Here is a 27536-nt window from a genome sequence, read left to right as displayed (position 1 = left end):
CACACACACGCACACACACACACACATGCACACACACACACACATAATTCTGCTGGTGATTGTTATACTTTACATTCTCCATGGAAGAGTCACTCTATTAGAAATGTTTTAATATACGAATGTCTTGATACGTCATGATAATACTGTTTCAGTTGTTTGCTTGTGAGTTTGTTTTGCATTCTGTCACCTGTTTCACTGTCATTTGCTTTGATGTATTATTATGCAGTGTTTACTGGTTAAAATTCAAGGACCTTAACCCCAAATGTTATAATAAGACCCAGTGGTTTAGAAACTATAACAATGTTTGGCTTAGTACAATATGTTAATGTGTCACATTCAGAGTACTCTTCCTGCTTTCAAATGGGTTCAAGTTACTAAACTGTAAGGTTATTTGAGATTATTAGCAATCATTTGCTTTACTAAGTTGTGAAGTCTTATTTGAGATTATTAGTTATCATTGTCTTCATTAAATTCTGAGGTATTTTTTGAGATTATTATGTATCTAACTTCTGATGTCTTATGGTCTTGTTTAAGATAATATATCATTATCCTTACTAAATTGTGAGGTTTTGTTTGAGATTATTTGGGTCATTCATCTTTTGCTTTTAAGTTTAATGTATCTCCTGAGATACTTGAAATTAACATGGTCCCTAGAGGAAAATTTTGTAGGGAAGACTTTGAAAAAGTTTATAATTATTTTGACTAAACTGACTGGAATAAGTTCTATTATGTATTTAGTATAAATGAAAAATGGACTCATTTTAAAAACCATTATACGTAAGTCTTGATTTTTTTTCCCCTTATAACTTAGGTCACCTTGTAAGAAGCCCAAAGTTCAATGTTGTGATGATGAATTAAAAGAGATTATAAAAAAGAAAAAAAAAATCTCACAAGTCTGTACTACAGAAAACTGAAAACATAGGCAATAAAGGCAAGCCGCGGTGGTACAGTGGTAGCGTTGTTGTCTCACAGCAAGAGGTTCTCCTGTTCTATTCACAGCTGGAGTGCCTTCTGTGTGGAGTCTGCATGTCCACCCTGCTGTCAAGTGGCCTCCAAAAGACATGTGTGAATGGGCATGCCTTCGCTGAAGGTTGGGTGTCGGGCTGGAAACTCGGCACCATAAAAAATCTACTGCCAATCATTAGTGGACCAGAGTTCTGCTTTGGCAACCCCTAACCGGGAAAAGCCGAAAAAAAATCTCCAACATTGTATGTTTAAGTGTAGCTTGAAGAAACTTAATTGGTTAAAGAAGCTCCTCCCTTAAAAAGGTAACTAACTCTTTATATGAGCAGCATATAATAAATTGCATTCTGTTTCTAGATTATTTGGGGAAATCTGATGGTTAAATTGATAGTAATGATTTTAAGATGGCAACAGAGTTTAACCAAGTATTTAATACTGTTACACGCCCCTCTGTGAACAGAAATGTATGTGAATGTAATATCATACTTGGGTTTTCATTTTCTGTGAGCTCTTCAAAGCTGTAAAATGTATCTCTACAAGGTCTTTGGTATCATTAAATGGCTAAGGTTTATACTTTGAAAAACTAGAATTAAGTTATATGGTACAGCAGTCACACACTTCATAATTCAACCTTCTTGGTTATAAATTTCTCAATAAAAAATAAAAATAAAAATGCAGTCCCTGTGGCAGTTTTTAATAATGGAAATAAGAAGAACACAATTTGCTTCTGATAACAAAGGTTAAAAGCTAAAAGACAACCTTTGTTGGTGAGTCAGTCTATATGTTTTGTTTTTATTTCAACTGGGTTCCTTCTGCACCTGATATTAATACCCTACTTCATGTTACTATGTTTAAATATAAACTGAAGGAGTCATTATTAAGATTCTCCTGTGGGGGGTGGGGGAACTCTTCTTCTTCTCCTTTGAGACACACTGTGAAATCATTACTACTTTATGAGGAGACCTTTTGGTCTCAGATACAAGGTCCAGGCCTTTTAGTAGGATTTACTCATCGACTGTAGAAGAGAAGACTGCCCTAGGAAATGACCACTTTCTTATGGCTGAGCTTTACAATTAGACAAGGGATCTTTCTAGGAATGGACTTGTAAGTAATAAAATGGTGGTGGTCGTCGTCGTCCCTGCTTTTTTCAGAGCTTTCTTGCCCCTATGTGTAACAGAAAATGAAAATACAAAACTGGCAGCTGCAGGGAAGATTTTTCTACAGAACTGTATTCTGAAAAAAATTACTCAAGAGGCCTGCAATAAATAATTTTGTCCATATCAGTCTTGCATTCAGTTCTGAAGATGTCCAAGTCACCTATGTCAGAACCTAGACTCTTGTAAAGAAGATTTTATAAGCAACTGCAGTGATTATGGCTCTCTTCTCTTTTGCAGTAGCAGCATATTATCCCTGTTTTGTTCCTGTACCCTAACATGAATCATACAAACAGAATAATTTTACTTTCTACCAGCCTCAGTCATCACGAAGGAGAATGCATTTAGAATGCTGATATCATTCTTCTTCAATGAACTTGGATAGAATATTGTACTTGAAGGAGGTTTCTGTGGTTCCCTGCCGCTCAGCCCACCATCTCTACCTTTAGGTTTTTCTACTGTTTGTTACCTGGAAGTATGTACCATTCTTTTAAGGATGAATATCTTCAGTTTCAGTAGCAGCCTTAGTTTAGAGATTATTCGTGGTTTGGTGGGTGGCGTAATAGTTAAGTTGTTTGCCTTATAAACACAAGGTGCAGGGTTTGAGTCTCACAAGGGATAATTGGCTAGGCCTGCAAGGCAGTTATCCTAGTATGAACCTATTTCTGAGAATCAGAGGGTTTTTTAAGAGTTGACAAAAGGTTGGTTTCCTTTTCTAACTGACAGTGCATATGAGAGCTCTGATGTTTTGCAAGACAAACCCTTCCTCACCCAAGGAAGGTGCATATGAATGTAACTTATTTTATTTAGCTACATGCATCTTATTTATGGCTGATTTTTTCTTCAGTATTCTGTGGGCATGTCAAGCACAAAAAGATGACATAAAATAAGAGGCTATATCTGTAGAGGTTTCAGTATTGCCTGAGAATGCTGTGGAATAAAAGGAAGGATGTTTGCTTTTGCCGAATTGATTATGCCTCCTCATTAATCAAGAAAATCTTCTATTTAGTGTTAGCAGCTCATACAAATCAGTCAATTTGTTCCCTCATCTCTTTCTCACATTTTGGCAAAAATGTTGACTATAGGTTGGAGCCTTGCCTGGAATAACGGGTAAGCCAATATTTTGTGTGGAAGAAAAAATCATTACTCAAAAATGTTTAAAAGGAAACCAATGTGTGTTCAAAGAAGTTGCATGCTCTTGAAGAAAGCAAGCTGCTTGTTGGAACTACTGGATTGAAATGAATTGAAACAATAAACTCTAAAATGTGTCAGCAGCATAGGAACAAGAATGTAAGTCAGACTGTTAATAGGAAATGTTAAGAAGTAATAATCAAAATTTTAAATTAAACTGGATACTGTTATAGAGTATAATATTATGTCTGAAGAAAGTTTTGAAAGACTGAAACTAAAATACGCAGAAAAAAATAACATGTATATACTGCCAAGATATTTTTGCTATGTAAATCACTGGATCAAAAGCTACTGTAATGTGACTACAAAAATAAAAAGTGCAAGATCTTTTTCTTTAATATTTTGAGTTGCTGTGCTTACGAAAATCTGGGTATAGTAAAACAAATTCACAGTGTAACATTCACACAGTAACAGAGATGTCTTGAATATAGGTGCAGCGGTAGTGTTGTTGCCTCACAGCAAGTGGTTCTCCCGTTCAATTCTCAGCTAGTGTGCAGGGAGTGCCTTCTGTGTGGAGTCTGCATGTCCTCCCCGCAGGTCGAGTGGCATTCCGAAAGACATGCGTGAATGAGCGTGCCTTCGTTGAAGGTTGGGCGTCGAGCTGGCAACTCGGCACCGTGAAAATCTACTGCCAATCATTAGCGGACTGGAGTTCTGCTGTGGCAACCCCTAACCGGGAAAAGCAGAAAGACAATAACAACTTGAATATAGTCCATAGCTGTAGTCTTTATATCCTCATGATTGTGCTGATTTATTTGCAGGCTTAGGAAATTTGACAAGAAAATGTCATATACAAATAGATCTGGATGCTATGACAGTGTTACACATTCCAAGAAAAATACCCAAGCTCTCAGGAGTAGAGGTATGCAGAAACTGAGACATATGGAATGCATAGGTATTGTTAAAAAATAATTAGAAACAAACAGAAAGGGTTAATATTATTTCTACTGATGTAAAACAAGACAAGATCTGTATTTCTATTCCTCTGTAAAATCTAAACAAAGTGATAAATTGAAGCATTATCCACTGGCTACAGATAAAGAAGTGATCTAGATATCAAGAGATAAGCTCTTTTCTAAACTAGACACAAAATAGTGGATTCTGGAACATAAAGATAGCAGAAGAAAACTCCACATTATGTCAGTTTAATGTGTTATTAGGAACCAACAGCTTTCTTAGAATTCCATTTGGTATTTTATCAGCACTAGAGGGTTCCTACAAACAACTGTACAGCTATTTGAAGGCTTAGAAGGTATTGTAAGCAAATGTGTGTAAGTTATTAGCATGGAGTCAAACACAAGAAGAACGTAAGATACTTGATGCATCTGCTAAGTAGATTAAGACAACATAACATCAAGTTAAAAAAAGAAATGTAAAATGAGAATTCTATATGTGACATACTTGTCATATTTTAACTTGAGATTCCAGAAGCCTGATACAGAAAAATCATAACAGCTGTGCAAATGCCAATGTCAAAAGAAAAGCAAGCACTACAGAAATTTATAGGAATTATTCCATATGTCATAAAGATTTTAACTAATGTATCACAGATAAGTGTGCCTCTAAGAAAGCAGGTAGAGCAAGATGTGGCCTGGAAATTCACCTATGAACAAGAAACGCCTTATGAAATGTTAAAGAATCTAAGTTATAGAAGCAACAATGTTTAATCACTGTGAAGTCAATAAGCTCATATTCTTGTCATTCAAAATTATATAGAAGCTATAATCCTACATGGAAAGACCAGTTACCTATGGTTCAAACACATTTATAAATACATAAAAATATATGGTTAAATAGAAAAGTAACTCTTAGCAAACATGTATGGATGAGAGAAATTCCACACACACACACACACACACACACACACACACACACACACACACATCTATGGTATATATATATATATATATATATATATATATATATATATATATATATATATATATATACATACATAAAAATATATAGTTAAATAGTTAACAAATGTGTATGGATGAGAGAAATTCCACACATACATCTATGGTATAGAAATTAAAGTGGAAATAAACTATAAACCACTTAAAGCATATTCAGAAAATATTTCTACAAGACACCTCCAAAATTACATAGGATGCTAGTAAGTCTAAAGAAGTGTTATCTGGAAGTCAGATACAGGTTAGACAAGCATATTTACCAAGGAAGTATGAACAACTGTTAGAAAAAAAACTAGAAAGTATTTGGGTAATTCAAATGTTACAAATTAAAAAAGAAAAAATAATTCTAAAGTGTACTAACACTGACTTAAAAATGCAGTTAGTGAAAAAAGTTACAGTGAAAGATTGGCCTAATCAAAAATTATTACTAAGGATAGAAATTCAGTCCAAATTTTCTTTCAAAGATGACATGAATTGTAAGTTATGATGTTCAGAACTGACAGACAATAGTTCCTAAGCACTAGAGAAGATAAATGCTTGACAAGATATATAAATCACATCTGGATATAGTAAAGTGCAAAGAAAGAAAAAGAGACATAACGTACAGGCCAGGAATGTTGATTCAGATAAAAGTTGTAGAGAGTTGTGTGATTTGCATTTCATGCTAAACAATAACCCACAGGAACAGATGATAGCACAGCAAGTTCTAGGAAGACCACAGAGTCAAGTGGGTACAGATCTGTTTTATTTCAAGGAAGTTATATATCTTATATTTGCAGATTATTATTCCTATCACTTTGAAATAATCACATTGACAGACACAATAATCAAAGGTATGATTATAGGTTCATAGATTAGTACTAAGCTAACTGCCCTTGCAAGCCATTTTAAGCCTAGCCAATTATTCCTTGTGAGATTCAAACCCTGCACCTTGTGCTTGTAAGGCAAACACCTTAACCATTAGGCCACCCACCAACCCCTTTTATTGCATTAAACTCTATATTTTTCAGCTAGGTGATACCCAGTGTTAATTTGTCAGACAGCAGTTACCAATGCAGACTGGGAATTCTGACATATAACATCCAGACCACATTATTATCAGCCTAATCTACAAATGGAAAGGTCTATCCAAACAGTGAAAAAAATCAAGAGAAAGAGCTGTCATCTTACAATTTTGGAATGCAGGGCCTCAGCTTGTCAGTTCAACATTGAACAGGCAGAAAGCTATAAAGCAAATTATCTATTTCAGTTGGATTAATGAAGCCTGAAAATGAATACAAAATGAACAAAATACTGGAGAAAAATCAAAAATCAACAGAGGCAGAAACAGAAAGTGAAGAAAGGTACCAGATATGTTGGTCAGAGACAAAGTATAAAAGCAATAGGAAAATGTCCAGCATAAAACTGAAGCACTTGGTAAAGTGGTATGCTACAATAAAACATTTTACATTGATAACTTGGAAAGCTACATAGGAGGAATCATAGACATTTGCACAAGAAACATATCTTGGAGTTCAAAGAAGAAGAAGAGTCAGCAAAACTCATAACAATTACGGCCACAAGAAGACGTTGACTAAGAACTGTTGTAGCCAGGAGTTGCAGAAAGCTCCTCAAATCATCTTATCAAGAAAAGTCATTGAGAAACAAGAACTCTTCTAAGAGAAAAATCTGGCATCTGGAGGCAAAAGCCCATTCAAATGTTAGCTTTGTAGTGTTTGCTATCTCACAGAATATGACATATATTATTCACCATTTTCTAGTGATAAATATCTATCTGGTTTATAGCATTAAATACCTGAATACCCAGCTACATACCTGTCAACTGTCTAGAATTTTGCAGACTGTCCAGATTTTTTGTCTGATGTTTTTGACCTGTTCCTCATAAAATTTGTGGATTTCTGGCAAATCTTTAAGGAATGAAGTCACTGAATAATGACAGAAATTTGAGTTTCAGACTTTCGGAAAATGCATGATAATACACAACTAGTTATTCTAGCAACTTTCTAAGTTTATTGGAGCAATATTTAAAATCTGGGCATGTTCTGGGGCATTTGTCCCCCCCCCCCCATTATTTTGGTTTTGTCCAGAATTTGTATGTTAAGAGGTTGAGAGGTATGACAAGCTCCTAGAAATTATATCTTGTGGTACACTTTGCAGAAGCAGACTGAAAAAAATACCTCATTGAAGCTGGTAGTACATTTTCAGTGACTGTGTTGTTTATGAAGCATTCTGGGAAAATTCAGGACTTTCAAGGTGGCTACTCACTGAGTAACAGCTTAATTTCAGCTGTCACAAGATCACTGGATCACAGCTAACAGCCCTAGAGCCTTTGTAGGTCTAACCATTTATGCCAAAAACCAATGACCAGCATGTAGATATAAAAGACAATCAGTCTAGTACAATTAAAAATATGTTTATTCCTCAGACCAGTTTCAGCTCACCAGCCTTCTTCAGTGAATCATAAATACACAAACAATATCCAAGGTCCGACTGACCCAAACTAGCAAACTTGGACCGTTGTTTTGGGGGGAGAATATTCAAGTATGTATAATGATGTTATTTGTGTGTTTATGATTCACTGAAGAAGGCTGGTGAGCCGAAACCGGTCTGAGGAATAAACATATTTTTAATTGTACTAGACTGATTGCCTTTTATACCTACATGCTGGTCATTGGTTTTTGGAATACTTGTTGGTTCGACCTTACATTGCCATACAGGCAGAGCGTTTTGTTTGTCTTCCTGTTGTGATTGCTCTGCTGTTGGCCTGGGTATAGGCATTGCTGTTTTCAGTTACGGAAGAATTTTTCCCTCTTCGGTGCATGCTTCGGTCCAAGTTTGCTACTTTGGGTAAGTCGGACCTTGGATATTACCCGCATTTCAGAGATTGATACATGTGGAGTTAAGACTGTGTTTCTTGTGTTCCTTTCAGTTTTTTCACCGAAATGGCCTAGTCGAGCATGAGGAGAGTCATCGGTTGAAAGATTGGTTTATTCAACAATTGTGGGGACATCCGAGATTTGTGGATTGTTTTTATGCATCATACACAGTTATGGTTGCATCTAGGTTATGTCTTTTTATAATTTGACTAGTTGGCTGTGACTTTTTTGTAACTGAACATTTTGGTTCGGGTCTATCTCAAAAGAATTTAGCGAAAGTCATTTGAATAAGAAATGGCAGGGGCATCCGAGGTTTATGGACTCAAATTTCAGTTACTATTCTACGTATGTCATATATACTGTTTTTTTAAACGACGGGCATTATATTTTTTTATAACTGAATGCCGTCGCTGGGGTTTGTTATGGAATGGGACACACTTGTGAGTGACTGTTCATGATTATAACTGGACAGCTGGATGCTCCATGGTTCGAGTTGATTCCAACTTTATATTTTGTAGATCCAGGAACTGGCATTTCTTCTTTTTTTGAGACCATATATTATTCAGGAATATTTGTGACAATTGTGATTACTATCGAACATTTTATATCGCTCTGTCAATATTTTTCCCTATTGGACGAATTTATATTGGTTGTATAACTGATTTTTTTTCATTTGTAACAGGTGATGAATATTGGACCTTTGTTTGTGCACAAGTAACGAGATTGATAATTTTGTTCAGGTTCATGTTTTTGAACTATGATATTGAATTTTCAACAGTGTCAAGTTTGTATATTTGAATTATTACTTGTTACTTATTATTGACACTTTATATAACGGGGATAGGTGCTTTGCATAGCTCTATTAACAACTTTTTTATTAGGTCTGTGTTCTATTGATGTATAACAAATGACATTGGATTTGCTCGAGGGGAATAACATTTGTTTTCAAGGTGAACATTACCAGAAAATTAGTAGGGTGGCAATGGGGGCAGCTTGTGCCCCCATTTACGCTAATCTGGTAATGTTGGAATGGGAACATCGGTATGTCTTCAATTGTCCATACAGTAACAATATACGTCTATATATGAGATTTTTGGACGATATAGTTGTTCTATGGGAAGGGAGCAAAGAGACTGCAGATTCTTTCATGCAATACTTAAATGAATGCACCACTTTTTTCAAATGTACATATATGTGGGATAAATTTAGTATAAACTATCTTGACACTACTATTTTTCAGACTAAAGAAGGGTTTAAGTCCAGAATTTATAGAAAAAGTACATGGTGTAATAGTTATTTACATTACACCAGTAATCACCCCACGTTTCAGAAAAAAGTCTTGTAAAGGGACAAGCAGTATGTATTGCAAGAATGACCTCAGATAAAACAGATCTTGCGAGGGAACTAAATCTACTTGGTGAGTTGTTTATGGAGAGGGGTTATCCAAGAGAGATGGTCCAGGGGTTGCTGGATGAAATACATAGAGGGTGGGGTATTAGATACAAGGCTTTATTAGGAAAACCTGTGGATGAATTTATTAAAGTAAGAGAAAATTATAAGTACCAAAGGGCATGTGTAACTGAGTTTAATGCCTTTACAGGAATTTTTACAGATATTATAAAGGCTAATTGGAGTATGTTTAAAACAAATAAAGAATTGTATGAAGTAGTGGGGCATGAGCCTGTATTTTCCTTTAAAACTGGAAAGAATTTTAAAAGAGCTTTTGAACAACTGGATATATCTAAATGCTTAACAAAAAAGGCAACTAGTTCATGTGGTAACTGCAAGCAGTGTCCATACATTATTAAGGAAGACAGTGTATGTTTACAAAATGGTTTGAACAGTAGAGTATGGTTTTGTAAAGGTAATTGTAATACAAAAATGATAGTGTACTTGGCTATATGTGAAAAGTGCCCTGCATTCTATATAGGACAAATGGAGAGGGCTCTCAAGGATAGAATGTATGAGCATTTTCATGACATTAGGATTAAGAAGGAGACTAGTACACTATTTAAACACTCTATTCACTGTTCTTCCTTTAATGGTTTTAAATTTGGGATTATAGATGTGGTGAAAATGAATCCCAGAGGGGGAGATGTTAAAAATGTATTGTTAAATAGGGAATTGAAGTGGCAGCTTAGGTTAAAATCTAACATTTTACCCGGTTTAAATGAATACATTACTATTAAGCCGGTTTTAACGGCTAAAGCTACACAGATTTAAATATGTACATATTTTAATTCATTTTTATTCTAATCTTAGTAAAATTGTGTTATGAATGGATAATTTTAAAAGTTTCAGGCTTTACCTGTTGATTATGCAAGCGTTAGTATATTCATTTTATACATATGGTTTCATGTGCCTTTAAATTTTAATTGAAACTAATTGAAATGGGTTTAAATAAAATGTAATGTTACTTGGAGGCATCTGATGAAGTCTTGTACGCAAGACGAAAGCACTTATCCTGCCTGTGAATAAAACAATTTGCTACCATCTGTGGGTTTGGACCTCTGCTTCACGTTTTTGCTGAGTTTACTAAAATTATATTTTTCGTTTTGAATATTTGAAAAACAGACTAGAGACAGGAAAATAAGGAAATTCAATAGAGATGTCACTGACTACCAAAGTGGTCGACCCTTTGAAGTAAAGAAATCTGTTAGATTTTCAGAGACCAGCAGAGCTACCGGGGTCCAATATAATAAGAAAAGACCCAGGTCTATACTAAAGAAAACTGATTCACATTATACCAGTACATCAGGGGATGAATCTTCCCTTACTGACTCAGACAATGTCAATACCCAGGAATCACCTATTCCTAAAAAACGTAACACACTACACCCTTTAGATGGGGACATAGGCGGTGGGGGGACCGCAAACATAGGAATAGAAAACAACATTACAACAGTAGAGGGATTATTACAGACCCTCATGAAGCAGTAGATCACAGTGGTACAGCGGGGTGGCCACGGTGGTGCAGCGGTTAGCATTGCCGCCTCACAGCAAGAGGTTCTCTGGTTCGATTCTCAGCTGGGGTGCCTTCTGTGTGGAGTCTGCATGTCCTCCCTGTGGTCGCGTGGGTTTCCTCTGGGTGCTCCAGTTTCCTCCCACATCCCAAAGACATGCTGTAGATGGATTGGACACTCTAAATTGGCCCTAGGCATGAGTGTGTGCATGTGTGTGCCTTCTGTAGAAGGTTGGGAGCTGGGCTGGCAACTTGACACCATAAAACTCCACTGCCAATCATGAGCAGACAGGTGATCCGCTGTGGCGACCCCTAACCGGGAAAAGCCAGAAGAAGAAGATGAAGCAGTAGATCAGATATGTCAAAATGTGTTAAATATTTCTGATGTGATTTTAACCCATGAACAACTGAAACGTCTAAATAAAGGCCTGAACTTTGTCCCTGGATTCTTTGTTGTTGAGTATAGCATGGTTACTGATTTATACGACGTTTGTCGTAGACTTAACCAGAAATTGTTTTTTTCAGATACTGACTCTCAAAGATTGGATGAATTCAGATTTCTTAAGTCTAACTTTCAACCCCCGATGAATAAACATGTTTCCATCTTTTTACAAGCTGTTCTTCAGGATCTTCATTTTCCAACTCGGAATTCATCTATTTTAGCACATAATCTTTCTGCTCAGGAAATTATGGATTTAGGTGAACTTAAAAACAACCATGATATTGTCATTGCATCTGCAGATAAAGGAGGGGTGGTAGTGGTAATGAACACAGATTATTATCTGAATGAGGGTAAGGGACGGTTGTCCAACCCCAAACATTACATGTTTATGCACCTGGACCCTACACTGAACTTTAAAAAGGAGATTGATGCCTTCTTAGGCAAGGCAGTTGAAGAAGGCATCATCACTGACACAGTCAGGAAACATCTTATGGTAGTAGATCCACAAAAACAAATTTTGTACCTTTCGCCTAAGATTCACAAATCTCTCACCCATCCTCCAGGTAGACCTATAGTGTCTGGGATTGGCTTTTTGACAGAACCATTGTCAGCATTTTTGACAAAATATCTTAAACCTTTGTTATCTGTAGTTAGGGCCAGAATACAAGACACTACACAGTTTCTTAAAATCATCTCTGACACACAGTCGGAACCTGGATGGTTGATATGCATGCTTGATGTAAAGGCCCTTTATACAAACATTCCTCATTAGGCAGGTCTCCAAGCATTGCAGTTTTGGTTGGAACACACCAGTTTATATCTGGCTGATTTTAATACATTACTTTTGTGTATGACAGAGCATGTACTAACCAAAAATGTTTTTTACTTTCAGGGTGAGTGTTACTGACAATTACAAGGGACAGCCATGGGTGCATCGTTTGCACCTATTTATGCAGATCTATTCATGGCTTTTTTGGAAGAGCAACTTATTTATGATTCTTCACATAATTTATATTTGGAGGAAATAGATATATGGCGCAAATATCTGGATGATTGTTGGATGGTGTGGAGGGCTGATGCTGAATATTTGGAGGAGTTTTTACAATATCTTAATGAAAATAAGTGGAGTATTGAGTTTACTGTTAATACCCACAAGGATCTCATAATTTTTTTGGATGTTACTGTATATTGTAATGCGGATAATATTTTGGGTACTAAAGTATTCTCTAAATACCCTCAGTATAACAGTTTACTCTATGCCTCCAGCCTGCATCCCCAACACACCATCCATAATATTCCTAAATCCCAGTTTTGTACATTAAGAGAATCAGCTCTTCAGTGGAGAACTTTGAGTCATCTAAAGTGGATTTGTGTCAGAGGTTCAGAAATAGGGGATATTGGAATATTGATATCTCATTGGCTAGTAATTGGGCTAGTGGCCAGGACAGGGATTCATTGTTGGAATATCAACACACTGCCAATACCCAAACCAGGGACATAGTCAGGTTTGTGACTACATATGGGCATAATAGCAATATTGTCAGGAATGTTATTGACACACATTGGAACATTTTATTGGCTAACCATGAACTTTGAGCTTATTTAGGTAACAGGTGTCAGTTTTCTTTTAGAAGGGGTAAAACTTTGGGATCCCATTTATCACATTTCAAACATACTGAGAGTGGTGGTGCTGTATATAAACCACTAACGGTGTCAGGTGACCGACTGTTAGGTACCTTTCCATGTGGACATTGCAGTTCTTGCCAATTTGTCAGCAAACTTAAACAGTTTACTAGTAAAAATACAAGCAGGGTTTATGACCTAAATTTTTTTGGCAACTGCAGCACCAGTTGGATTGTTTATTTAGCCACGTGCAAATGTTCAGCATTTTATGTCGGCCAGACCTCCAGAACATTGAAGATACGTATGTCTGAACACAGAAGCGATATAAGGAATAGACAGGAAATGAATGCACTTTATCGCCATACTGTTAAACATGCTGATGCTGAATTCCGTTTCATGATTATAGACAGAATTATTGGGGATCAGAGTAATCGACAGGGTTGGCATACTGTACTTAATAAAAAGGAGAAATATTGGATCATTAATTTGGGGGGGTTGTTTCCCCCGGACTTAATGATCATTTATAAAGTCACAGCAAGCATATTTTTATATGGTGTTTTTATTATATTCTTTAGGTTGTTTTGTATGGGTGTTACTAACTGTATGTAGTATTATGTACTTTGAATTTATTTTTACACTCAGTAGGTTTCTTGACCTTTTATTATGGGCTGGACTATGCATGTCACTTTTTTTGGGGGGGAGAATATTTAAGTATGTATAATGATGTTGTCTGTGTGTTTATAATTCACTGAAGAAGGCTGGTGAGCTGAAACCAGTCTGAGGAATAAACATACTTTTAATTGTACTAGACTGATTGCCTTTTATACCTACATGCTGGTCATTGGTTTTTGGAATACTTGTTGGTTTGACCTTGCATTGCTGTACAGGCAGAGCGTTTTGTTTGTCTAACCATTTATGCCCCAATTTTACCAATTATCAATGCCCATAGGCTAGAAAAGCTTTGGTGCATGTCTGTGCCTTAGAGCATCTACAAAATACCCCTGTCCATAAGGGCCACAGGCAATAAACCAGTAGTTAATTTGCAATTTCCCATCCATTGGTCCAACTTGCATTTGAATAGCTTAGGGAAGAGCTCTATTTTACATGAATGGGTAATCTCTGAGACACATACCTGTCTCTTGAACATGTTTTATTTATGTCACAGACAATGAGTAGATCATTAGATTGGGTAATTCTAGTGCTGTTTGTTTTGTGAATGTGAAGCAGATCCATCAGGGCTGGGTTGGAGGATGCCTTGTAGGTTAGGCATAGATTGCCCTACAATAGTCTGCAGGAGACCAAGTACAGGGACTAGGGCTTTGAGGTGGTCCACATAGGACATATTATTTAAACCCTGTATACTTTTAGTGAGGAACGTCTGGGGCCACTCCAGCTGTTGCAAATTCCTGATCACGTACATGTAGAAGGGTGCCTTGTACTCGATTACTGGTCTAATGAGGGCTGAGTAGAGTAGGACTATGATCTCCTTAGATCTGGATGTCATGGCCTTACTTATAAGGTGGATGACATAGAAGGATTTCCTCACTACCATGGATATATTGTTATCAAAGTTCAGGTTACTGTCAACCTGAGTTCCCAAGTCCCTTACCACTGGGTCTGTGAAGATAGGTGAAGGCTACCAGCCTAGCTAGATCGAATTTTGTAGATAATTCTGTCATCTGTAAATATTAATGTAAGCCACAGACATGTTCTCTTAAATGTGAAAAGACTGTATTGGATGTTGAACTGAAAAAAATATAACAACAGTGCACTCTGCTGTAAGAAAGCTGAAAAGTCAAGCATTGTGAAATTCTTTGATCTAAAACTCGGAGCCAAAATGTCTAGAGGGAAGCATTCTACCTATTGCTTTGAGGCCAGAGTTAATGGCCAGAATTTACATGTATAATTTCTTTTATTGCTCTGGCTTCCTGACCAGCTGCAACATCAAAAGGGCTATTAACCTCTGAGTTTCTGTTAGCCTGGGAACCAGAAAGAAATGATGTAATCTGAAATGAATCAGTGGTACTGTGTTATCAATTTAAGGACAGAAAGAATGAGGGCATTTAGCATTTGTCTTGAGAACGTCCAACTCACCAGCACTCTGCCTGTGTTCTATATGTAAGTTTGTTTTAGAACTGTGTTTTCTCTTAGATATAGCTAGGAATTAGGAAGATTAGATTCGTTTTTTTTTTCTGTATTGATGTCAGAACTTTTCTACTGTATTATTTTAAGTATTTCTCTGTGAACTCTGAACACTTGACTAGCACTATTGTAGTAAGAAGTATTGTCTTGTGTTTTTATTTATTATTAAATATGTTTAAACCTTTCAACTGTGGCTGTTTTGTGTAGACAGAATTTAAGCTCTAGAGTACATTGCATGTATATAGTGATACTGGCCAAGCCACTCCAATAAGCTCTGACTGTTCAGTTGCACTTACCATTTGGCGAATAATATTGCACAGTATAATTGAACACCCTTTCATAACGGCCTTTTAGTAGCTGATAAATATTAGTGGGTGGTGGCAAGTGGTACTACTGTATAGTCTGGGTAAAAGGGGCACAGCTGGAGAACCTGTGCCAGCCTTCCCCAGGAGTATCTGTGTGGTTGTATATAACTCTTACCTCAAACTGTGTGTGTGTCAGCTACTTGGGCAGGGACAAGAAGCACTGGTTGGACAGAGAGGGTGCTGAAGGTTTTAGCTTACCCACTAGGCTGAGATCTGGACCCTGTAGTTGTGCCAGTGGGGAGTCTTTTTTGAGGACCTGGAAAGAAAGGGAGAAACCAGCCCCATACTGACTGTGCTCTCTGTGTGCTCTTAAGGAAAATTGTACTTTACTGTGTGTGTATTTATTATCACTTCCCTATATGGATGCCCCTCACTGGTGTTAGTGGTGATGATTGAGGCTCCTTGATTGCTGGGCCAGTGCACGGGCATCACATATTAACTGTTTGGCAGTAGTGGGATAGCCACACCACATATTAATTGGTTGGCAAATACTAATTGATTTGTAGTGGAGTGGGTAGTGTGAATTCCTGTATCTTGTGTACTGTGATCACTGAAGGTGTTTTTGTACTCTAAATCAGCCAAGCAGCGAATACTCAAGAGTTCAGATCACAACTGTTTTATTTCTTGTTAGCTTAGTTAGTCAGGGAGAGCAGGCAGCATATCAGCAGAGGAGTACGGAAAGCTGACAAGGAGCCAGCTGGCTGAGATGTGCCAGTCTAGGAGACCGGTGCATGGAAACCTGACTAAGGCAAACCTGATTGCAACTTTGGTCACAGCTCCATCAGAAAACAGCAACCAGGAGGATGATCAGACTGACAGTGGAGATGTACCACACTCAGAGAATGGACAGCTCAACATTTTTACAGAGGACTGAAAAATCCATCTGGAGCTAATGAGACTTGAGTTGGAGGCCAGACATTTGGAAATAGAAGCAGCTGAGAGACTGAGGTATCTAGAGAGTGAGGACAATGAGAAACTGTGATGTTTGCAGGCTGAGGAGAATGAGAAACTGCTACGTCTGGAAGATGAGGAAAAGGAAAGGCACAGGCAGCATGAAGAGGAGATGCTGACTCTTCGCCAGAATCATAGAGGTAATGGGGAAGGGAGTAACTGGACCCCAGTAGCACAAAATGTCAGTAAATTTCTTCCACAGTTTAAAGGGGGGATAATTTTGATAGTTTCATTCATATGTTTGAGAGGGTTTGTAAACAGTATAATGTTGACCAAAGGCTCTGGGTATGGTTCCTGACTCCCTTACTCCATGGTAAAGCTGTAACTGTGTTGTCTAAAATGTCTGACATTGACTGTTTTAATTACACTACTGTTAAGAACTGTTTGTTAGAATTTTTTAAGCTAACACCTGAAATGTATAGGAAAAAGTTTCATGGGCATAGACGCATGGCAGATGAGTGTGTGTGAATATGTTGCTGAACTGAGCACTTATTTTCATAGGTGGGTGAGTGGATGTCAGGTCACCACTTCTGAAGGGCTGGCAGACCTTTTGGTGAGGGAACAAGCCCTTAGCACTTTGCCTGAGGACATCAGGATCTGGTTAGCTGATAGACAATGTGCTACTTCAGATGAGTTGGGGAAGAAGGGAGACCTATACCTAGCCAGCAGGGCATCCCTGCACAGATTAGGGGTCCCCAGTACTGTTCATGGGTCTAAAGGAACCCATGGTGGGCAGCCCAGACTGCCTCAACAGAATCTGCCCGTAGCAGGGGAAGCCACGAGTCCAGGTACATGTCCAGGACCTAGGGTTGAATGCAACCAGTGGGGCCATGTGGCATACAGATGTCCATGATGGCAAGGTGGAAAACAAAAGGTGAGACAGCCAGTAAGTGGGAAAGACAAAATGCCAATAGTAGGTTGTCTTGAGACAACAAGGGTACTGAACTACCATCTTGCAGATGTCCTGATAGGGAAGGATTTGGATGAAGCAGTACCATGTGCTTATGCAGTTACACACAGTCAGGCTAGGAGGCAAGCATGTGGGTCTGGTAGCCTGGGGGAGACCCAGACAGATGGGATGCTTGCAGCCAGGACTAGTGAGGTGGTTACTTCAGGGAGCGAGCTACTCTGTAGCAGTGAGACTGAAGGTGAGCCACAACTGCTTGTCGGTACTGATGTTCCCTTAGAAAAAGTGACTGCAAAGGTAGAGGTGAGCAGTAGTACCAGGTTGACGGTGAGGCAGCACTGTCAGAGGATGCCAGACCTCCTGTGGAAGGGGAGTTGGGGAGGGTTGCAAGAAGAGAGTTGAGACAGGCTCAGCTCTCAAACCCTACAGTGCAAGGCCTGAGTCAGGCAGCTAGTGAGACACCTGATTCTCAAGGGAAGGGGGAATCTGTATACTGGGACAAAGGGTTACTGTATAGAGAGTGGACCCCTGAGGGAGGGTTAGAAGGTGAGAAGGTACAGCAGTTGGTATTGCCTAGAGCCTACTGTCTGGCGCTTCCAGCCATAGCCCATGATATTCCCTTTGCAGGTCATATGGGCATAAAACGTACAAAGAGATGTATTATGCAGAACTTCTATTTTACTGGAATTTCCAGAAATGTAACAGGGTACTGCAGGACCTGTGAGCAGTACCAAATGATAAGCAAGGCAGGAGACAAGGTGAGAGCTCCTTTGATGCATTTGCCTGCAATTGAGGAGCCATTTCAGAGAATAATTAGGGATATTGTGGGGCCTCTGAGTACCCCAAGTTCCACAGGGGAAATGTATATCCTAGTGGTAGTAGATTATATAACAAGATACCCTGAGGCAGTGGCTTTGTCCTCTATTGAGGCAGAAAATATGGCAAATGCTTTGTTAGAGATTTTCAGCAGGGTAGGTTTCCCAAAAGAAATACTGACTGACTGACAGAGGTGCCAATTTCATGTCAGACCTGGTGGCTTGTCTGTGGAAGTACTGTGGGGTGAAGCACCTGAAGACCACCCCTACCATCCCCAGACTAATGGTCTTGTTGAGAGGTTAAATTCTACCATCAAGTCTATGCTATGGGCATTTAAGAGGGACTAGGACAAATATTTGCCCCATCTGTTATTTGCTTACAGAGAGGTTCCCCAGGATACCACAGTTTTTTCACCCTTTGTTGCTGTATGTGCATAAGGTGAGGGGACCTCTAGATTTAATTCATGATGAGTGGGAAGGTGAGTGTGAATCTCACAAGGAGTCTATTGTGGCATATGTCTTAAGCCTCTGGACAAGGCTCAGGGAACTCATGGGCTTGGCCCAGGAGAACCTGGCAGAAGCCCAACAACAGAAAAAGGTATGGTATGACAGGAATGCTCAAGCTAGAGAGTATGCTGTAGGGCAGCAGGCAATAGTTCTCATTTCTGTCAGACATAACAAGCTGCAAGCAGCTTGGGAGGTACCCTACAAGGTGGTAAGAAAGGTAAGTGATGTTAACTACATGGTGGATCTGCTAGGCAGGAGGCAGGGGCACAAATTGTACCATGTTAACATGATGAAACCTTACCATGATAGGGAAGCTCTTGTGCTGAGTATTTGCAGTGGGTTGCAGGAGGAATCTGAGGAGATCTGGTGACTGATCTCTTCAGTGAGGCTCGGACTGACACCTCAGTGGAAGGGCTAGCAATGTCCCAGCAACTATCTCCAACCCAGGCTCAAGAAATCCGAGCAGTGTTACAGGATTTTGGGGACATGTTCACTGGGAAACTAGGGTGCACCCACCTGGTGCAGCACCAGGTGGATACAGGACCCCAAAGGTCTATTAGGCAGGCCCCTTATAGGGTGCCTGAGAGAGTCAAACAGACTCTGAGGGAGGAGATACAGGAGATGTTGGAACTAGGGGTAATCCAAGAGTTCAACAATCCCTGGGCCTCCCCAGTGGTGCTTGTGCCAAAGAAGGATGGCAGCACCGGGTTCTATGTGGGCAACAGGAAATTAAATACTCACACAGAGTCAGATGCTTACCCCATGCCTAGGACAGATGAGGCTCTAGAGCAGCTGGGTGGGAATAAGTATCTTACCACCATCGATCTTACCAAGGGTTACTGGCAGGTGCCCTTGACTCCCAGTGATAGAGAGATGTCAGCCTTTGTGACTCCTTTTGTTTTGTATGAGTTCACAAAGATGCCCTTTGGGATGACAAATGCCCCAGCAACTTTCCAGAGGCTGGTAGATCATATCCCAGCAGGAGCAGGAGGGTTTTCCCTTGCTTACCTAGATGATATTGCCATCTACAGCCATTCCTGCAAGAGCACCTTCAACATGTCAGGAAGGTGCTGGGTAGACTACAAAGGGCAGGGTTGACCACTAAGCCGAGCATATGTCAGGTGGGTATGGCAGAGATCTCCTACCTGGGACATAGAGTGGGGAGTGGTAAGATCAGGCCAGAAACTGCCAAAGCAGAAGCCATTCAGGTAAGGCATGCACCTGTTACTAAAAAGCAGGTAAGGACAGCAGGGTACTACAGAAAGTTCATCCCCAGTTATAGTACCATAGCTGCTCCCCTCATAGACCTGACAATAAAGAACAGGCAAGATAAGGTAGTGTGGACCCCAGCATGTGAGCAGGCATTCCAGGAGCTTCAGGAAGCTTTGGGAGGACCACTGTGTTAGCCAGTCCAGATTACAGCAAAGAATGTGTTGCGCAGGTGGATGCTTCGAACCATGAGGTGGGGGCTTTATTTAACCAGATTTCTTCAGAGGGAGAAGAGCACCCAGTGGTTTATCTCAGTCATAGTCTCCAACCCACGGAGGAATCCTATGCAGCTGTAGGAAAGGAATGTCTAGCCATAGTGTGGGCACAGCAGAAACTTCAGCCTTATCTGCATGGAAGAAAATTCACTGTAGTGACAGATCACAATCCCCTAACATGGTTAAACAGAGCCAGCCAGCAAAATGCCAAGTTGCTAAGATGGAGCCTAGGGTTGCAAGCATATGATATGTCAGTGCAGCACCATAGTGGGATTAGCAATGCCAATGCAGATGGGCTGTTAAGACAGGGAATGGGGTAAGGTATACTCAGATATACCAAACCCTTTCAAGCAATGTTTCTCAAGGGTCACTTGAAAAATGCTTGAGTTGTCCAGGGGGAGATGTAAGAAGATAGGTGAAGGCTGCCAGCCTAGCTAGATAGAATTTTGTAGATAATTCTGTCATTTGTAAATATTAATGTAAGCCACAGGCATGTTCTCTTAAATGTGAAAAGACTGTACTAGATGTTGAACTGGAAAAATGTAACAACAGTGCACTCTGCTGTAAGAAAGCTGAAAAGTCAAGCATTGTGAAATTCTTTGATCTAAAACTTGGAGTCGAGATGTCTAGAGGGAGGCATTCTGCCTATTGTTTTGAAGCCTGAGTTAATGGCCAGAATTTACATGTATAATTTCTTTTATTGCTCTGGATTCCTACCAGCTGCAAGATCAAAAGGGCTATTAACCTCTGAGTTTCTGTTAGCCTGGGAACCAGAAAGAAATTATGTAATCTGAAATGAATCAGTGGTACTGTGTTATCAAATTAAGGACAGAAAGAATGAGGGCATTTAGCATTTGTCTTGAGAACATCCAACTCACAAGCACTCTGCCTGTGTTCTATATGTAAGTTTATTTTAGAACTGTGTTTTCTCTTAGATATAGCTAGGAATTAGGAAGATTAGATTATTTTTTTATGTATTGATGTCAGAACTTTTCTACTGTATTATTTTAAGTATTTATCTGTGATCTCTAAACTCTTGAGTAGTAGTGTGTAGTAACAAGTAGTGTCTTGTGTTTTATCATTTATTATTAAATCGTTTTAAACCTTTTAACTGTGGCTGTTTTGTGTAGAGATAATTTAAGCTCTAGAGTACATTGCACATATATAGTGATACTGGCCAAGCCACTCCAATAAGCCTTTTCTGTTCAGTTGCACTTGCCATTTGGATAATAATATTGCACAGTATTATTGGACATCCTTTCATAAGGGTCTTTTAGTAGCTGATAAATATTAGTGGGTGGTGGCAAGTGGTACTACCGTATTGTCTGGGTAAAGGGGCACAGCTGGAGAACCTGTGCCAGCCTTCCCCAGGAGTGTCTGTGTGGTTGTATATAACTGTTATCTCAAAGAGTGTGTGTGTGTGTGTGTGTCAGCTACTTGGGCAGGGACACAAAGCACTGGATGGACAGAGAAGGTGCTGGATGTTTTTAGCTTACCCACTAGGCTGAGATCTGGACCCTATAGCTGTGCCAGTATGGAGTCTTATTTGAGGACCTGGAAAGAAAAGGAGAAACCAGCTCCAGATTGACTGTGATCTCTGTGTGCTCTTAAGGGAAATTGTACTTTACTGTGTGTATATTTATTATAATGTTCCTATATGGATGCCCCTCACTGGTGTTAGTTGTGAGGATTGAGGCTCCTTGATTGCTGGGCCAGTGCACAGGTATCACAGGGTCTAATCTTATAGGAGTACTATCAGTGCTGTAATTTGCAGGGGTTGTCTTCCCAAAGGGTATCATTACTCATTTCTTGCACACAGTTTTAGGTCATAGTTCTGTCACCAGTTGTCTGTGTCAGATCTTCCTGGAGGATATCTAGATCTTTGATGGAATTCAGTGATTTCACCAGTTTGCTTTTGTAAGCAAATCTGGGCAGCCAAAAGCCTTTACATGTGCCTTGACTTCAAAGAAGTATGTTCCAAACAGAAGAGGTCCCAATACCAAGCCCTGTGGGTCACCACTAGTGACAGGCCCCTTGGTGGAGGTGGATTCTCCCACCCTAGCTTCATATGTATATGTCCTATCTGTGAACCATTTGGCTCGCCATCAGGTGATGTAGGGATTTATGCCTAAATTTGTGAGTTTGTCTATAATACTCAAATGAGGAATTGTGTCAAATGCATTTGTCAGGTCAAGGAAGGCTGTATGTATTGTTTTGTGCTTGTCCATGGCTCTAGTGATCTTCTTGAAGAAGCCCACCAAATTTAGTAGGCATGAACTGTCCTTGACAAAACTGAAGTTGGATGGGTCCAGTGTTTGAAGATTTCCTATGTCTTTGTTTATCAGGTCCATAACCCTCAACTGCCCAGATTTTCACACAATGTCCAGATTTTTGCCTTATACTTTTGGCCTTCTTCTCATAAAATTTGTAGTTTTCTGGCAAGTTTCTGAGATGATCTGAGGACTGATCACTAAATCCTGTTATTCTAGCAACTTTCTAAGTTTGAAAGATTAATATTTAAAATATGTCCCTATTTTTGGGCCCTTGTCCACCTATTATTTTTGGCTTTTTACAGATTTCTTACACTGAGTATGAGAGGTATGATCAGGTCCACAATATTTTTTTTCTGTGGTCTTGCATATAAAACTAGTCATACTCATAGGTCTGTAGTTTCCTGGGTTTCTGTGTAGAGGGATGACAGTTGTAGTCCTCCATTTCCTAGTGATGAAGCCTGTCTTATAGGTTCATAGGTTCATAGGTTGGTACTAGCCTATTGGCCCTAGGGCTTATACAAGCCTACCCATAACAATTTCCTGGCTATTTCTTCCCACAGTATTTACTTCCCTGGATCCCTCTTGAAGCTGTAGTTGAAAGGAGATTCTAGTGGGTCTGACAGGTCATGTTCTAAGCTATTTAGGAGACATCCAGGGAAATTATCAGGACCCACTGAAGCAATGTTTGTAATTCTGGACAGTCCAGTGATGATGAGTTCTTTAGTGATAGCCGGTGGTGAAATGGTAGAGGATATTTACTGGGATGAAACTGGGGGTGATAGGGGGTAAAAATAAAGCTACATTTATTGGTCAGTAAATCTGCTATATCTCCAGTTCTGTATAGGAATTCCCATTACTATTAGTTCAGCACACAGTTGGGCATTCCCTTTAATTGTGTTATCCCATTGTGAAAACAGAAACTTAGAAAAGACAGCCAGTTAATTGGTCTTTTGGGGTAAATTTCAGTTACTGGCTATTAAGTGCTTTGCCTGGATGCCAGCAAAGAAGAAATTTAGAGAACCTGAAAAAAAAGTAACAGCAAAAGGTGAGGAGAAGGCACTGGCTGAGAAGAATCCTGCAGCTGTTCAGCAAAAAGCAGTTCAAGCTCCAGCTTTGGTTTAAGACATAACTTCCAGTAGTCTAGAGGAAAAAATAAGTCAAATGTGCTAAGAGCTCATTAAAATAAATGAAACATTGAATGAGTATATCAACTGAAATAACAAAAAGCAGGGTGAAAAGGAAGAAGCTTCAAACAGATATTCAGATAAGCTGATAAAACTGCAAAAATCAAGGTCAAAATGAAGAAAAGGCTGGCTGAGTATGAGACTGCACAAGAAGAGATGTTTCATTTAATGAAAACACAGATAAGCAAGTGGACTGGTATTCCACAGCAGCAGATGGTAATTGAAAGGGGGCATTGTGTGTATGTTTCAAACCTGGCCATGAGAAAACAGCCAAGACCTCTAATAGTAAAGATGCAATCCTACCAGCAGAAAGAGTTGATACTGACAAAACCGTGGCAGAATAACAAAATGCTAAAAGTTGGTGGCAGTAGATTGTTTGTGGAAAATGATTACTCAATGTACACCAGGCAGCAGATGAGTAAATGTTTTCCAGTAATCAGGTAATGATAAGAGGCAGGTGTGAGATTCAAGCTGCCATATTCAGCTATCTTCAGAATATGTTTTTCCTGGAGGATCAAAGTCATTTTTGATGCAGATCATGTTAAGGAGGAATGCAAACATTTGTCAAACAAAAACTGAGCTATCAAATAGAAGGGGATGCTGCTTTTAATTCTTCTGATAATAAAGCTCATAGAGAGGCCCAGTGAATCCTTTTCCAGTGTTCCAAAGGGAAAATGTTTGAAAGACAGAAAAGCACAGGAGTTCACTAGAAGAGCATAAGAACATTGGGTAATTAACCAGAGATAGGATTTCTGAGATGGAAATCAGCAGGAAGAAAACCAGCAGCTCAGAAAATAATGATTAAATGTGTGATTACAATGCATCAATCACAATTGTGAAATATGACTGAAGAAGAAAACTGGGAAATATTAGGCTGCTTTGACCTTGCTAAACTTGTAGGGGACTCCAGAGGATATGTCCTATTTCATTTCATTTATGTTTGAAAGAACATTAAAGAGAGGGGGGGAGAAGGAAAGAGGTAACTAAGTAAAACAATGTTTGTTTTAAAAGTATTTTTATAAAACATGATATATACTACATACTATATGATAAAACATTTACAGTTATTTTTTGTGTTATAGGGATACTAAAATAAACAGGGGCCCTTTTTTCTTCTTTTTCATCTTTCTTTTTGTTAAGTTTTAAGAAATGTAGGCATTGCATTGTAAAAAGAGAAGAAAGCCTGGGAAAAAGAATGTTTAAGAGAATAGCCTATATCCTTGAGTTGCTGAGGTGAGGGACAAGTTATAAAAGTATACAGATCATGATATAAATAAAACTGATATGCTTTGTCTTACTTTTGCATAGGGGAATGACTGGATTAAGGCCCTTGGCTTGATATAACTACAAGTTTTAAATGGAAGCAAGTAAATAAAAAAATACTGAATGTAAGAAAAAGTTTTCCTTTAGCAATGGTGAATGGTCTTACAGGTTTATACAAAAAAGAAAGAGTAGTAAACTATATTAAGAAATGGAGAGTGCAAATAGCTATGCAGGAGAACATTTAGAAAGAAGTCAGCATGTGAACTTGATAAGGAAAAGATTTCAGGATGGCTATTCAGCAGAGTATCTAGGACAAAGGGAAAGGGGAATACATATATTAATTGCTAGAGAAGCTCCAATTAGTGATAGAAGAGAGAAAAAAGACAATAAGGGTAGATTTAATAGTAAGGGGCTATTGGCAAGGGATGAGGATTACACTGGCATGCATTTATATAACAGATATTTTTGGCTTTGTCCGGATTTCTTACACTAAGTTTGAGAGGTATGACTAGGTCCACAATAATTCTTTCCATGGCTTTGCATATAAAACTAGTCATACTCATAGGTCTGTAGTTTCCTGGATCTCTGTGTAGAGGGATGCCAGGTGCAGTCCTCCCTTTACTATTGATGAAGCCTGTCTTAAAGCTGTAGTTGAAAATAGATTCTAGTGGGCCTGACAGGTCATGTTCCTAGCTATTTAGGAGTTATCCAGTGAAATTATCATGACCCACTGAAGAAATGTTTTTAACTCTGGACAGTCCAGTGAGGACGAGTTCTTTAGTGATAGCTGGTGGTGAAATTGTAGAGGATATTTCCTGGGATGAAACTGGGGATGTTAGGGGTTAAAAATAAAGCTACATTTATTGGTCAGTAAATTTGCTGTATCTCCAGTTCTGTATAGGAAGTCCCACTAGTATTAGTTCAGCACACAGTTGGGCATTCCCCTTTAGCTGTGTTCTCCCATTGTGAAAACAGAAACTTAGAAAAGAGAGACAGTTAATTTGTCTTTTTGGGTAAATTTCAGTTACTGGCTATTAAGTGCTTTGCCTGGATGCCAGCAAAGAAGAAATTTAGAGAACCTGAAAGAAAAGCAATAACAAAAGGTAAAGAGAAGACACTGGCTGAGAAGAATCCTGCAACTGTTCAGCAAAAAGCAGTTCAGGCTCCAGCTTTGGTGTAAGATATAACTTCCAGTAGTCTAGAGGAAAATATAAGTCAAATGTGCTAAGAGCTCATTAAAATAAATGAAACACTGAAGGAGTATATCAACTGAAATAACAAAAGGCTGGAAAAAAGGAAGAAGCTTTAAACAGATATTCAGATAAGCTGATAAAACGGCAAAAATCAGAGGTCAAAATTATGAAAAGGCTGGCTGAGTATGAGCCTTCACAAGAACAGATGTTTCAGAAAATGGTAGAATTAGAGGAAAGAGCATAGATGGAAAACCTGGAATTTTCATGTGGAAGGAACAGATTATATTAATTTAATGAAAACACAGATAAGCAAGTGGACTGATATTCCACAGCAGGAGATGTTAATTGAAAGGGGGCATTGTGTGTATGTTTCAAACCTGGCCCTGAGAAAGCAGCCAAGACCTCTAATAGTAAAGATGCAATCCTACCAGCAGAAAGAGTTGATACTGACAAAACCATGGCAGAAGGACAAAATACTAAAACTTGGTGGCAGTAGAGTATTTGTGGAAAATGATTACTCAATGTACACCAGGCAGCAGATGAGTAAATTTATTCCAGTAATCAGGGAATGACAAGAGGCAGGTGTGAGACTCAAGCTGCTGTATTCAGCTATCTTTAGAATATGTTTTTCCTGGAGGATCAAAGTAATTTTTGGTGCAGATCATGTTAAGGAGGAATGCAAAAATGTGTCCAACAAAAACTGAGATATCAAATAGAAGGGGAGACTGCTTCTAATTCTTCTGATAATAAAGCTCATAGAGAGATCCAGTGAATCCTCTTCCAATGCTCCAAAGGGAAATGTTTGAAAGACACAAAAAACACAAGTGTTCAATAGAAGAACCATAAGAACATTGGGTAATGAACTAGAGATAGGAGATGGAAATCATCAGGAAGAAAACCAGCAGCTCAGAAAATAATGATTAAATGTGATTACAAAGCATCAATCACATTTGGAAATATGACTGAAGAAGAAAACTGGGAAATATTGTCTGTTTTGAACTTGCTAAACTTGCAGGGGACTTCAAAGGATATATCCTATATTATTTCATTAATGTTTGAAAGAACATTAAAGAGAGGGGAGGAAGAAGGAAAGAGGTAACTGTAAGTAAAACAATTTTTGTTTTAGCAGTATTTTTATAAAACATTATATATACTACATATTATATAACAGAAATTTACAGTTATTTTTTTTTTGTGTGTTATAGGGATACTAAAATAAACAGGGGTCCTTTTTTTCTTCTTCTTCTTTCTTTTTGTTAGGTTTTAAGAAATGTAGGCATTGCATTGTAAAAAGAGAAGAAATCCTGGTCAAAAGCATGTTTAAGATA

This window comes from Protopterus annectens, chromosome 1.part1 (genome assembly GCF_019279795.1).
Source record: "Protopterus annectens isolate FY-2018-M chromosome 1.part1, PAN1.0, whole genome shotgun sequence".
Lineage (NCBI taxonomy): Eukaryota > Metazoa > Chordata > Ceratodontiformes > Protopteridae > Protopterus > Protopterus annectens.
This window is presented reverse-complemented; position numbering follows the sequence as displayed.